At 38.9% G+C, this 15,408-nt stretch overlaps 1 protein-coding gene across 11 annotated transcripts in view; it reads left to right on the forward strand.

Annotated features, from left to right (window-relative positions):
- Nucleotides 1–15,408, forward strand: part of MBD5 (methyl-CpG binding domain protein 5) — a 184,491-nt gene that overhangs the window by 154,764 nt on the left and 14,319 nt on the right. The gene's annotated exons all lie outside the window — the stretch shown is intronic.

Raw genomic sequence — 15,408 nt, forward strand, 5'->3', positions numbered from 1 at the left:
GCATATATGGAATGCATATCTTTCGATCCTGCAACAGGAGGCTTCTGAAATCCTGTGGTAGCACCTATGACAGTTTAGGCTAAGCTTTCTTATAAGGGGAAGCGTAGACGGTGGTAGCATAAAAACCCAGTGGCAGCTTCTAACTATTATAGTGTGTTTTATATCCAGATAATTTGCCTCTTCATTTTACTGTATGTCTGTCTGTATGTGTGTCCTGGGGGAAAGAGGAAGAGAGAGAGAAATGATATATACTGCAATACTGTTTTTTCTGAAATTTAATGAACCAAAACTCTGGACTGCACTGATTAATGCACCATTCCTCTGGAGCACCTCAGCTCTGCAGGGCTGAAGCTAGACTCCTGCAAAAGTCCACACAAGAAGGAGCTGCTTTACAATTATTAGGAGGAACAAAGGATCCTAGCTTCAGTCCTGAGGAGCTTAGGAGATCTGCAGAAATGGAGCACCTAGTTTCTGAATTCCTATTTTATGCAGGTTATGAATTTTGCAATTTTATAACTTTGTAATTTGGGAGTTTGTATGCATTTTCTGATACACTAGTAATCTTTGAAAATGCCAGCACACCCATATGAATTTTCAAGCGTAGATTTAAAATTTACACCCAAAATCATTCATTGCATATTAGTAAATCAAAAGTATTCTGAGCAAATACTATATGATTTGTGACAAGCATTTTTTTTCCCCACACAGCACCAAATTGGTATGGAAAGGGTTATTTCAGATAAGTTCAGTATATTTTGTCATTGCTGGCAAGCTTTTCAGAATTCCCTAAACCCAGCTATGTAACCAGACTGGCTGCCATATGCAAAGCTTTTATTATACAATATAACAAATGATGTATATTTGAACTAGTTAGTTTTATCTGTTTTTTTGGACTTTATTTAAGATTTTACAAAACTAGGGGAGAGATTTTGAGTGATGTAAAATATGAGAAGAGGGGAGAAAAGAGGAGAAGTAAATTGAGTTTAGAGGAAGAAGACCTAGACAGCTATAAAAAGATACAGAAGTTGGCAGGGTTGTAGTGTGCTATTATTTATTTGTTGTCGCACTGACAAACTATTGGCTTGTGTCTGAGCAGGAATTTAAAGTACTATAGACTTACAATTCATGTCTTCAAAACAATAAGTACGGGCTTAAAGGAATCAAATAATTACAGTAGAGCCCCATTTATCCGATCTGGCCCTGGTTCCAATTAGATCAGATAATCAAAAATTTGGATAATCAGGAGAGTGGACAAAGAGCTTTCTATATGTTGTTTTAAGCTGCGGAATTGCTTTTAAACTAGCTGACCCCTCCATGAAAAGTTGTCATCTTTATTTGCAGCTTACACGAACTGTTACTTCTAGTGAAGAGTACCAGTTTCTAAAAATGCAGAAATGATAAACTCAAGCATTAAAACATAGCCCCCTTCTTTACAGCAAATACAAACCATTATTAATAAACAGTGCCAGTTTTTAAAAATGCAGACATGATCATTTTAAGTTGCAGCAACCCCAGTACTCATGGTAACTAACAACAATAACAATATGTAATATGTATAAAGTATTAAATTAACATATAATATTGTATACAGGACAATGGTAAGTACAGCAACAGCCATATTTATAATGGCTGGGAAAAAATTGACAGTTTGCGATACTATGCTTTTTCCAATGTTATGATCTTGGGCTGTTGTTTGCCAGTGACAGTCCTTTATTTATTTTATTAATACTCTCTATTTTAGCATCCAATCATAGTACTACATGATTTCGCTTAGTAGTCGCAGTCATTTTACAAGGCTAAAAAGACAGGACGGTTACAGTAGTGTTGCCAGGGAGGTGACGTCAATTTCCCATACTGCTGTGTGTGCACTAGTTGTTCGGTTAATACGGAGAGCTGGATAATGAAACTCAAATAAACAGGTTTCTGCTGTACTTGTCTTTAACGCCTTTTAAGGTGTAAGCTTTTCTTGTTCTCTATCCGTGTGGTATTTCATGAGCAATATTGCTGGTGCCAGTGAGACAATGCTATCCTTTCAGCACCATCCTGAAACATGTCGGTGGGTTTTTTGTATGAGTGCATACTGCAAACATAAAAATGTCTTTGACAGCATTTCAGTTATTTGCCATTAGTTGTTCCTGAAGCAAAATTTCTAGCACTAGGAAAATGACTCAATGAACAACTTTAAAGATCTTATGAAAAAATCAGTTAAAAGTAGAGACCTTGCTGAATCTGGCTCAATATTTGTACATATGGAAACATTAGAGAATATTAAATGCAAAAATGTGCATTGGTGAAATGCTGTGGTTATATAAATGTCAGGAAATTCAAAGTTACAGTTCCCATAACAACCATGACTCAGCCTACCACCTTTCATGTATGTAGCAGTTTGTATTACTATATATGGTGTTATCATTAATACTTATATATATGGAATACACAAAAAATCCATGTTAAATGAACATAATTAACATTGCAAAATCAAGCACTCAAAAGTTAGGAAATGCCAGAATTAAGGTTGCCTGTGCATTATTAATTCGGTTCCCTTGTGCATATGCATTATGATACAGTCTATGTATTACATGATCACGTTATTTTTTCCATAGGACTATTTCTTTCAGTGCATGCTTAATAAGTGGTTCTTCAATTTTGTTTTCTCTCATTGTTCAATAAGTGGCCCCATGCCTTGTTTACTACACACTATTCAAAGCCTAGTCTGAAGACAGAATTTTTAATTTCTCATTGGCTTTTTTTCTGTGATGCTCATCACAACAGTATCTGATTGGTTCACAAACATGAATTTAAAAAAAGAAAAGGAGTACTTGTGGCAGCTTAGAGACTAACAAATTTATTTGAGCGTAAGCTTTTGTGAGCTACAGCTCACTTCATCGGATGCATTCAGTGGCTTTTTTCCCTGTTTGCTGTAGAGGATGTTGATCAGGTGTTCCGCAGTTTCTTTGAGAGCATGTGGCACAAGCTGTCAGCATAGTCTGTGTGGTATGTAGATTGTAATGGATTTCTTACCTTCAGTCCTTTTAGTATGATGTCCATCTGTTTGCATTTGGAAAGAAAGATGATGTCTGTCTGTATCTGTATGAGTTTTTTCATGAAGTTGATAGATTTCCACTCCATACGGCTAAATTCAGTGCCTTGCATAATGACAGGTTTCAGAGTAGCAGCCGTGTTAGTCTGTATTCGCAAAAAGAAAAGGAGTACTTGTGGCACCTTAGAGACCAACAAATTTATTTGAGCATAAGCTTTCGTGAGCTACAGCTCACTTCATCGGAAGCATTCAGAGGCTACAAAAGCTTATGCTCAAATAAATTTGTTAGTCTCTAAGGTGCCACAAGTACTCCTTTTCTTTTTGTGAATACAGAGTAACACGGCTGCTACTCTGAAACCAAACATTAATTTAGTTTCACAACATTTCTGTAGGATGGTGTATTATTATCCCCCTTTTACAGATGGAAAGCTGAGGCACAGCGAGATTAAGATCAAAAGTGTCCGCTCACTTTGGGTACCCATTCTGAGATGCCTAGAACCAGGTTTTTCGAAGTCCTGGGCATTGTATAGCACTATGTAAGTTAAAAACACAGTCTCATTGACTTCAGTTGCAGCTGTGAGTGCTTGACACTTCTGCAAATCAGACTCCACAGTCTCAAGTCAGGCACCCACAAGATGAAGAACATACAAGTTTGTTTTTCGTGACTAGCCCAGCATCGCATAGGCACTGTGTGTTACAAGTAGGGATAAAATCTAGTTCCCCAAGGCAGTATTCTACTGCCTTAATTATGAGATCATCCTTTCTCTTCCTGTAATCCACTGTCTATTCACTACATACATTCCAGCTTTTGCAACAAATGAGGCAGAGTCCTACAGACAACGGTCTCATTCACTACACAGCCCCCAATTCATTCCCAAAGCAAATCCATACTGTTCACTAAATAAGGCAGGGGTCCTGTGCAGAAAATATTAAGTGATCTTGTAATTAAAGACTGTATCATAATTCATATATACAAGGCCAAATTAAGGTTGCATATGTGCCTTACTTAGACATTAGTTGCTTTTCAGTGCTTGACTTTAGAACCTTAATGTTCTTTGAATAAAGTTTTTGTGTGTAATTTTCTAGGCTTTTAAAAAACAAATTGAAAAAACAGAAATTCCATCATGTGACATCATATGACACCCACATGGTTCATCAGCAGAGTTGGAACCTTTAGATCAACTGCACAGACTTCTAGCAATCAATACTAGAGAGGGATGATATAGTTTGTCCATGGCTTTCACAGATATTTTCTGACAGCAATGGAAGAGTGAGACTCAGGAATCTTGTGTTCCATTGCAGGCCTTGGAAGGGAGTGTAATGTACTGGTCACAAAGCCTTCTGCCATCTCCCCCCTCCAAGCTTGACTCTTTCTGCCCAATCTTCCCCAACATGTCTCCTTGTCACCTCTCATTGCTCACTCCAATCCCAGGCTCCTCAGCGGGCCAGTCCTAGTCTTCCCTTCTGGACTCCCAATCCCAATCTCCTTCCCTAGCCAGTCCCAGTCTCCCTTCAATATCCGAGTTTCCCTCTTCCCTTCCACTGCCAGCCTCCAATCCCAGTGTTCCAGCCACTCTACATTCCATGTCCCAGTCTACTCTTCTGCTCTCAAAGGTCTTTCTCTTGTCCCCTCTACATTTGAATGTCAGCTCCTTCCTCCTTCTGCGAGGGAGACATTTAGAGAACAGGAAAGACAGTCTCCCTGGTTTCAGTTCCTTTGCTGGGACCTGCACCTAGCATGACCCAGAGCAGCAATTTCAGAGAAGGTCTTGCTTGGCCCCAGGCTGGAGCATGTCCAGTGTGGATGAACTCTTCTGATATTTTTGCTGTTAAACTAGCATGTGTACACTGCAGTTTTTCAAAGGCTTATAACTTGGCCAAATTTGAGTTGATTTTCACAGGGACAGCAAACGATATCCCCTGTCAAATTTCTAGTTCCTGCTTCAAAGTATGGGGGCATGAGAGGTTTTTAAAAAAAATAATAAGATAGCCGGAATTTTTTAATATGGGCAAAACAATGTATTTGTCCCTAGCCTCATTCTTGGCAACACTTGAAGCATGTTGGCTGAAATTGGGCGGGGGGGACAGGGATTTCAGCCTAAAATAGACACCCCAACATAGAAAATTTCAGCTCAAGCAGTTAGTTTAACAAAGTTATAAGCAACTGAAAATAGGGCCTTATAAGGGGAAGTGCCAGGCAATGTTAATAGTTAGTGCTACCAGCTCCACCAATAGCATGAACCGTAAATTTAGCCATGTGGCCAGGTTATAATTGTAGGGAAGACTATAATTTTCAGTTTCTCAATGAGTGCATAAGTTAAGACTGCAACATCAAAACTATATGATCAGTAATGAAAATGCCATAATTGTGCATTAATAAATATACCAAACTGTTCATTTTTCTTCAGTTTTTCAACATTCTCTAATAACTAAGTTATGGTGTGATTTGCATTAGATGATTGTTGGTTCACTTCTTCAGTAGTGGAAAGCAGAGGGTTTAAATACACCCAAAGCATTCACTAGTAGTCCAGTAACATACCCTATGTTGTAATTAATTTGTAATATTGTCTGTCAAGTTAAGGTAGACCAAAGCTATTGTGGTCTATTACATAGCTTCTCAAATGTGGGCGCTTAAATTTACATACCAGAATAACAGGTTTCAGCACTCAAGCACTGATTGAGTCTCCTAAATAAACTATGGTAACATTCATAGGTTGATGCTCAGGTAGGGACTTAGGTGATCCAGCCAATGCTAAAGCACCTAAAATGTGTATATAGGTGCTTAATTTTTAGGTATCTAATTTTAGGCTCCTAAATTGAGATTGTTCCGAGAGTGCTCAGGTACTACCCTGATGGGCATTTTAGAAAGAGATATCTATTAATACGTGAGGTCCCCGGTATATGTCTCCCCTTATCCGTCGTTTCGCATATCCATTGCTCATCGATAGGAGAATGTGTTCTGATTCACATCGGTCCCGAACTGCATCTCCGTCGCTTTACCTTTTGTGTGGCTTTTCTTTGGGTGTTTCCCCCAGCGTTCAAGAGGTGCTGGGAGGGAGGGGATCAGGCGTGCTCAGAGGAGGGGGCGGAACTGGGTGGGAAGAGGTGGAGCAGGGAGGGGTCGGGAAGAGGCGGGGCGACCAATTATTTCTTACGGGGAAAAATTCCCCCATATCCGTCATTTCAGTATCCGTCGCCCTTTTCAGGAACGCAACCCCAACATATACCGGGAACTCCCTGTAATACATTCAACATTTTGTTTGTCGTCAACATTTTCATAGTACAATTCTAGATGATGTTATCCTCATTGTAATTCAAATAATTGTATTTTTCGTCTTACCTTCTTTCAGCTGGCTAGATTGCCTTACAATAATGATTTTGGTCTATTATGATTTTAAAAAAAGGTTGGAGCAGTTTTTAAACTAAGGGCTGGGGGAAAGCCGACAGGTGCGGAGGAGCACGTGGTTCAGACAGAGATATCCCTTAGGGGAGGATCTATTAATAGAGATTCTCCATGTCCTAGTAAGGAGAGGATGGAAGATGATAAAATACAGATAGGATCTGATGAGAAGCAGTCAAATGAAAAAAAAAAAAGTCCCATTCAATTATATTAGCAGACAGCTAAAAAGTGACAAGTTTTTCAAGTGCTTATATACCAATGCTAGAAGTCTAAATAATAAGATGGGTGAATTAGAGTGCCTCACATTAAATGAGGATAGCACAGAAAAGTGGTGGAATGAGGATAATCAATGGGACACAGTAATACCAGGGTACAAAATATATCAGAAAGCCAGAACAGGTCATGCTGGTGAGGAATGGCATTATATGAGAAAGAAAGCATAAAATCAAATGAAGTAAAAATCTTAAATGAACCAAACTGTACCATAGAGTCTCTATGGATAGTAATTCTATGCTCTAATAATAAGAATATAGCAGTAGAGAGATATTACTGATCACCTGACCAGGTTGATAGGTTTCAGAGTAGCAGCCGTGTTAGTCTGTATTCGCAAAAAGAAAAGGAATACTTGTGGCACCTTAGAGACTAACAAATTTATTAGAGCATAAGCTTTCCTGAGCTACAGCTCACTTCATCGGATGCATTTGGTGGAAAAAACAGAGGAGAGATTTATATACACACACTGTGTATATAAATTCTTTTTAGGATGGTGATAGTGACTGTGAAATGCTGAGGGAGATTAGAGAGATTATTAAAATAAAAAACTCAGTAAAAATGGGGGATTTCAACTATCCGCATATTGACAGGGTACATGTCACTTCAGGATGGGATGCAGAGATAAAGTTTCTTGACACCTTAAATGACTGTTTCTTGGAGCAGCTAGTCCTGGAACCCACAAGAGGAGAGGCAGGCAATTCTAGATCCTGTGTTCCCCTAAGTGGAACACAGGATTTGGTCTAAGAGGTGAATATAGCTGGACCGTTTGGTAATAGTTACCATAATATAATAAAATGCAACATTTCTGTGGTAGGGAAAAAATCCAAAACAGCACAATACTGTAGCATTTAATTTCAGAAAGGGGAACTACACAGAAATGAGGAGATTAGTTAAACAGAAATTAAAAGGTACAGCGCCAAAAGTAAAATCCCTGCAAGCTGCATGGAAACTTTTAAAGACATCATAATAGAGGCTCCACTTAAATGTATAACTCAAATTAAAAAACATAGAGAACCAAAAAAGTGCCACCATGGATAAACAACAAAGTAAAAAAAGCAGTGAGAAGCAAAAAAGGCATCCTTTAAAAAGTGGAAGTTAAATCCTAGTGAGGAAAATAGAAAGGAGTATAAAGTCTGGTAAGTGAAGTATAAAAATATAATTGGGAAGGTCAAAAAAGAATTTGAAGAACAGCTAGCCAAAGACTCAAAAAATAATAGCAAAAACATTTCTAAGTACATAAGAAGCAGGCAGCCTGCTAAACAATCAGTGGGGCAACTGGACGATCGAGATGCTAAAGGAGCACTCAAGGACGATAAGGCCATTGCAGAAAACTAAATTAATTCTTTGCATCAGTCTTCCCAGCTGAGACTGTGAGGGAGATTCCCAAACCTGAACCATTCTCTTTATGTGACAAACCTGTGGAACTGTCCCAGATTGAGGTGTCATTGGAACAAATTGATAAATTATACAGTAATAAGTTACCAGGACCAGATGGTATTCACCCAAGAGTTCTGAAGGAACTCAAATGTGAAATTGCAGAACTACTAACTGTAGTTTATAACCTATAATTTAAATCAGCTTTTGTATCAAGTGACTGGAGGATAGCTAATCTGATGCCAATTTTTAAAAAGGGCTCCAGAGGTGATCCTGGCAATTACAGGCCTGTAAGCCTGACTTCAGTACAGGGCAAACTGGTTGAAACTATAGTAAAGAATAAAATTGTCAGACACATGGATGATCATAATTTGTTGGGAAATAGTCAACATGGTTTTTGTACAGGGAAATCATACCTCACCAATCTACTAGAATTGGACAAGGGGGATCCAGTGGATATAGTGTTCAGAAAGCCTTTGACAAGGGCATTCACCAAAGGCTCTTAAGCAAAGTAAGATGTCTTGGGATACATGGGAAGGTCCTCTCAGGAATTGGTAATTGGTTAAAAGATAGGAAACAAAGACTAGGAATACATGGTCAGTTTTCAGAATGGGGAGTGGTAAATAGTGGTCTCCCTGTACTGGGACCAGTCCTATTCAACATATTCATAACTGATCTGGAAAAAGGGGTAAACAGTGAGGTGGCAAAATTTTCAGATTATACAAAACTACTCAAGATAGTTAAGTGCCAGGCAGACTGCGAAGAGCTACAAAAGGATCTCTCAAAACTGGATGGCTGGGCAACAAAATGGCAGATGAAATTCAGTGTTGATAAATGCAAAGTAATGCACATTGGAAAATATAATCCCAACTATACATGTAAAATGATGGGGTCTGAGATCTTAGAGTCATTGTGGATAGTTCTCTGAAAACATCCACTCAATGTGCAGCAGCAGTCAAAAAAGCGAACAGAATGTTGGGCATTGTTAAGAAAGGGATAGATAATAAGACAGAAAATATATTGTCTCTGTATAAATCCATGGTACGCCCACATCTTGCATGTTGCATGCAGATGTTGTCGCCCCATCTCAAAAAAGATATATTCAAATTGGAAAAGGTTCAGAAAAGGGCAAAAAAATTATTAGGGGTATGGAACGGCTTCCATATGAGGAGAAATTAACAAGACTGGGACTTATCAGCTTGGAAAAGAGACAACTATGGGGGGATATGACTGAGGTCTATAAAATCATGACTGGTGTGGAGAAAGTAAATAAGGAAGTGTTATTTACTCCTTGTCATAACACAAGAACTAGAGGGTCACCAAACGAAATTAATAGGCAGCAGATTTAAAACAAGCAAAAGGAAGTATTTCTTCATGCAATGCTAAGTCAACCTGTGGAACTCTTTGCCAGAGGATGTTAAGATGGCCAAGACTATATAACAGATTCAAAAAAGAACTAGATAAATTCATGGAGGATAGGTCCATCAATGGCTATTAGCCAGGATGGGCAGGAATGGTGTCCCTAGCCTCTGTTCACCAGAAGCTGGGAATGAGTTTCAGGGAATGGATCACTTAATGATTACCTGTTCCATTCATTCCCTTTAGGGCACGTCGCATTGGCCACTGTCGGAAGACAGGATACTGGGCTCGGTGGATCTTTGGTCTGACTCAAAACCTATCAAGTTTTTAATAGTTTGATTTAAAAAATATAAACAGTATATTTAAACAGCAATGGAAAATAGTATCTTGATATTATGTAATCTATTTGTCTTGAACATTTTAAATTGCTTGTATTGTTTCTCTTCATAAGAACAACATGTCATTTGAAATGTTCAAAACAAATAAATTACATAATAGTCTCAAACAGATACTAACTTCATTAAAAGATGGAGTCAGAAAAGATGGAGTCATAGCACTTTGGCTCTCCTAAAATGTTCATGGGGAAAAAATGCATTTTATGGAGGAAGAATTGCAGGTTTTTTTATTCTGATAAAGTAATCCTGCAAAAGTACTGTTCCATTTTAGCACAACTGATATTTCAGAGAATTGATTATTTCTGCAATTGTAATCCTATCAAGGCAGTTATACTTTTAATTTCATATATAAATATAAATTCAAAATGAGTGATATTAAAATAAAAGTTCAAACTTATAACTTCAGCACATAATTTTGGAATTTGTAAAATATACTATATGGCTAGGTTTGTTTGAGGGAGTATTAAAAACATTTGCATCTTGTCTTCATTTTCATGCTGTATACTATAAGGAGTTATAGTGGGGATGAATTTATCCAATAATGTTTGTAATAAACTGCAGTGAAACTTAATACTGGACTTTTAAAAATATAAACACTGTAAATGTTAGGAAGTGTTTAGTTTTGGCCGTGCATCCACGGTTTGACTTTAGCCACCTGAAGAAATGGGATTATGTGAATTAGTAGAGAGAATTTAGGAAGAGTTTTATTTCCAGGTCAGATAACTGTCTCTTCTTCTTTGAGTGATGATCCCTCTCTGTATTCCACGGTGGGTAGGTTCACATGCGCTCCATGCACCAGAGACTCTTAAGATTTTTGCTAGCAGTATCAGTTGGTCTTCACCTGCACCATTCTCCTCCCCATGCCCTGTTCTAGAGCATAAGGGGCTGTGCAGCCCAACTCCAGTTCCTTTCTACCGTTCATGATCTGAGACAGAACCCGCCAGTGTCTTCTTCAGCATTTTATCTGTAAATAGCCTTTACTTGTTCATTATAATTTTAGATAATTTCTTAGTTTTAGCTAATTTAGGGTAAGTTTAGGGTCCTCTCCCCTCACACCCCAAACCCCCCCTAAAGGAGTGAGTAATATGCCTGAGAGCCCAAGATCCCAGGAGTCAAGAACTGGGATTCCTGCAGCAAGGCAGTCCTCGTGAGCGAAGACCACCAAAAGGGCTTCTAATGCCTTGTAGAAGCTTCCATTCCCTCAAAGAGCAGCATTCGCCAATACTTTCCCAGCCAAACCTGTCAAACCTATGAGTACAGGCTTAGAAGATTCCTTATGGATCAAGCAGTGAGGCCCCACTCTGACCCAGGCTATGTAAGCCTCCATGTGCAGTATGCAGCAGCATTGAGAAGTGTTCCTCCAAGCATGATGACCTCCAGTTCTGGAGCTGACAAGAGTAGAGCTAAAGACTCCTCCACTCAGGGACATGAGGAAGGTAGGAAACACTCTTCCACCAAATGCATCCGATGAAGTGAGCTGTAGCTCACGAAAGCTTATGCTCTAATAAATTTGTTAGTCTCTAAGGTGCCACGGGTACTCCTTTTCTTTTTTCTTAGAAGAACAAGCACAGTGTTCCCCCCCTCTTCTCCTTTCCAATCCCAAACTCCTGCTAAGAAACACCTTTTTGTGGGACCTTTGAGAGCTGCGAATCACTCCAGTTACTGCATCCATCTACCCAAGATCCCAGTACCCAAATTGGTGGCTGTCAGGCTCATCTCTCCACATTCTCTCAAGCCTGGCAGATGAAACACAAATGGGTTCTCAACATAATTCATACCAGCTACACCACACCAGCTACACCTTCACCTTCCAAAACCTTTTTCCTCATTCATCTTCATGGACCACTTTCATGAGAGAATGCTCATTCAAGAGGTATACTCCCTCTGTCATCAAGAAGCCATAGAGTTGGTACCTCCTCAACACCAGGGAAAGGGTTTTTATTCTAAATATTTCTTTATCCCCAAAAAAGAAGAGAGAATGGAGACCCATCTTAGACTCAGAAAGTTCAATATGTTTCCACAAATTGAGGTTCAGAATGGCTCACCCCAGTATCCCTCATTGAACAATGGCAACTGGTTCACAGCTGTCGATGTGAAAGTTGCCTACTTCCACATGGAAGATTCCTGAGGTTCCCTGTAGGTCTGAACCACTGTCAACAGAGGATGCTCCTTTTTTGCCTTGTTACAGTGCCAAGGGTATTTAGAAAGGTGCTATCAGTTGTGGCAGCTCATTTCCATTACCAGGGATCATCAGTTTTTCCCTATTTTGATGACTGGTTATTGACGGGGAGATCTCATCAGGAGGTACTGACAACAGCCTCATCTCTGCTCAGTCTTCTTCACTTGCTGGGATTCTGCATAAACACAGAAAAGTCTGTTTTAGTTCTTATGCAGACTGTAGAGTTCATTGGGGCAACACTAGATTCTCTAATTGTCAAAGCATACCTTCCTCAGGGCAGAGTCCAGTCTACAAAAGACCTTGTCAGTCAATACAGTTGAGCTCCCAAATGTCAGTCTGATCATGTCTCATCCTTCTATGTCATATGGCTTCCTGTCCTAGGAGACACCTTTATGAGTCTTCACCTTCATTGTCTACAGGCTTGGTTTCAGTCGTTATACATGCCGAGCAGACATAGTATAGACAAACTAGTCTTGCTTCCCCTCAGAGTGCGAGCTTCTCTAGCCTGCAGGATGGGGGTATAGCGAACAAGTGTGTGGGGGAAGGGGTCCTTTCACTATTCACTATGAGGAGACATTGATCATGGATGCCTCTTTACTGGGTTGGGGTGCTCATAAAGACAAGCATATAGTGCAGGGAACATGGAGTCCTCGAGTTGTTGGTGCACAAAAACTTCCTAGAACTACAAGATGTTTGTGAGACCTGCAACTAATTCATATAAATCCTGCATGTTAAAGTGATATTAGACAACAGTGTTCTACATCAACAAACAAGGGGAAGCAAGGTCGACCCCTTATATATAGGAACTGTCAATCTTTGGAACTGCTGTATTCACCACCAAATCTGTGTTAGCAGTGCATCTCCCAGAGATATAAAACACACTGGCAAACAGCTTCAGCAGACATTTCTCCAAGGACCACGAATGACAGCTGCATAGCTCCATGGTACAGAACATATTTCGGCAGTGCTAGTCTTGGTCTTGTGATCTGTTTGCATCTCAAGAGAAAAGAAAATGCCCAATCTGCTATTCCAGAGAGCTCAAAGTCAGGACTCCACGGGAGAGACGCTTCTAGTTCCTTGATTGGGAAAGTTAACGTACACCTTCCCTCCCATTCCATGCCTAGTTTTCATTCTGAGGAAGATCAAGCAGGATAGAGCAGTGGTTATCCTAATTTCTCCCAGATGGCTCAGAAAATTGTGGTTCCCCAATATTCTTCCGATGTTAGCATACCTAACTGTCAGTATTGAATTCTTCCTGGACCTATTGACCCAAGACAGAGGCACGGTCGGGATCCGAATATGGCTTCCTTCCATCTGACAGCCAGGTATTTGGATGGGCGTCGAACCTAGAAAGAACATGTTCAGAAGCAGTTCAGGCCATCCTTAACAATAATAGGAAGGAGTCCACTAGAAATTGCTAGCAAGCAAAGTGAAAAACGTTTTCTGTCTGGTATCGACATTGCCAGATAACCTGAAAACTCTTGACATCCCCATCATATTGGATACTTACAGACTGTAATCATGTCACCCCTAAACCTTCTCTTATTAAGCTAAATAGATTGAGTTTTTTGAATATCACTATAAGGCCTGTTTTCAATTCCTTTAATCATTCACATGTTTTTTCTCTGAACCCTCTCCAATTTATCAACATCCTTCTTGAATTGTGCATGCCAGAACTGAACACAGTGTTCCAGCAACAGCTGCACCAATGCCAAGCATAGAGGTAAAATAACCTCTTTACTTCTTCTTGATTCTTCCGTAGTCTTACATCACAGGATCATATTTGCTCTTTTGGCCACACCACCACACTGAGAGCGAATAATTATCCACCATGACCCCCAAATCTTTTTTCTGAGAATCGCTGCTTCCCAGGACATCCTGCAAGTACAGCCTACAGTCTTTATTCCTAGATGTGTACATTTACATTTAGCCATATCAAAATGCATATTGTTTGTTTGCACCCACACTTTACCAAACGATCCAAGAGAACTCTGAATCAACCAGTCCTCTTCATTATATGCTACTCTCCCAATTTTTGTGTCCTTTGCAAACTTTATTAGTGATCATTAGATGTTTTCTTCCTGGTCATTGATAAAAATGTTAAATAGCATAGACCTAAGAACCAGTCCCTGTGGGACCCCCTGGGAAACGCACCTGCTTGATGACAATTCTCTGTTTACAGTTACATTTTGAGATCTATCAGTTAGCCAGTTTTTAATCCATTTAATGTATACCATGTTATTTTTATATCATTCTAGTTTTTTTATCAAAATGTCATGTGATGCCAAGTGAAATGCCTTACAAAAGTCTAAGTATATTATATTAACACTATCACCTTTATCAGCCAAAACTAGTAATCTCATTTAAAAAATCAGGTTAGTTTGACAGAATCTATTTTCCATAAATCCATGTTGATTTGTGTTAATTACATTATCCTGCTTTAGTTCATTTTTAATAGAGTTCCATATATTGCTCCATTATCTTGCTAAGGATTGATGTCAGGCTGACAGGCCTATAATTATGTGGGTCATCACATTTAACCCTTTTAAAAACTGGCATAAAATTAGTTTTCTTCCAGTTTTTTGGAACTTCCCCAGTGCACCAAAACTTAATGAAAATCAACATTAACAGTCCAGCAAACTCCTCAGACAGCTCTTTAGAACTCTTGGATGCAAGTAATTTAGACCTGCCAATTTTCAACTCTCTGATTTCAGTAGCTTCTGTTTAACATCCTGCTGAGATACTAGTGGAATGGGCAGAGTGTTATCACCATATGATGAGACTATGTCATCTATTTTTCCCCCAAATACAGAACAGAAATATTTATTGAACATTTTTGCCTTTTCTGAATTGTTGTTGATAATTGTACCATCTTCATCTATTAATGGACCGATACTATTGTCAGGATTCTTTTTGTTCCTAATATATTTTAAAAATTCCTTCTTTTTGTCCTTAACCCTGCTAGCCATGCACTTCTGTTTGTGTTCTTTTGCTTCCCCTGTCACTTTTCTACAATTCCTAACTTCTGATTTATATTAATTATTATCAACTTCCCCTTTCTTCTATTTGTAATAAATTATTTTTTTAATAGCTGCCTTCTCTTTTGCTCTAAACCAGGTCAGTTTTTTAAACAGCACAGCCTTCTTCCTCAATTGTGGGATTATGTTTTTTGGATCTCTAGTAATGTGTTCTTAAATTCTTCTCAATTATCATTCACATTTTCTGATTAAATTAAATTAAATTAAATTAAATTAAATTAAATTAAATTAAATTCTCCCTCTCAGCTGATTTGGCTCCTAATTGTTTTCAGTTTTCTGAAATTGTCCCTATTAAATTGTCCCTATCAAGTATATATTACTGGTCTGGACATTATTCTGCTTGTATATTA

Source organism: Dermochelys coriacea, chromosome 11, assembly GCF_009764565.3.
Source record: "Dermochelys coriacea isolate rDerCor1 chromosome 11, rDerCor1.pri.v4, whole genome shotgun sequence".
Classification (NCBI taxonomy): Eukaryota; Metazoa; Chordata; order Testudines; family Dermochelyidae; genus Dermochelys; species Dermochelys coriacea.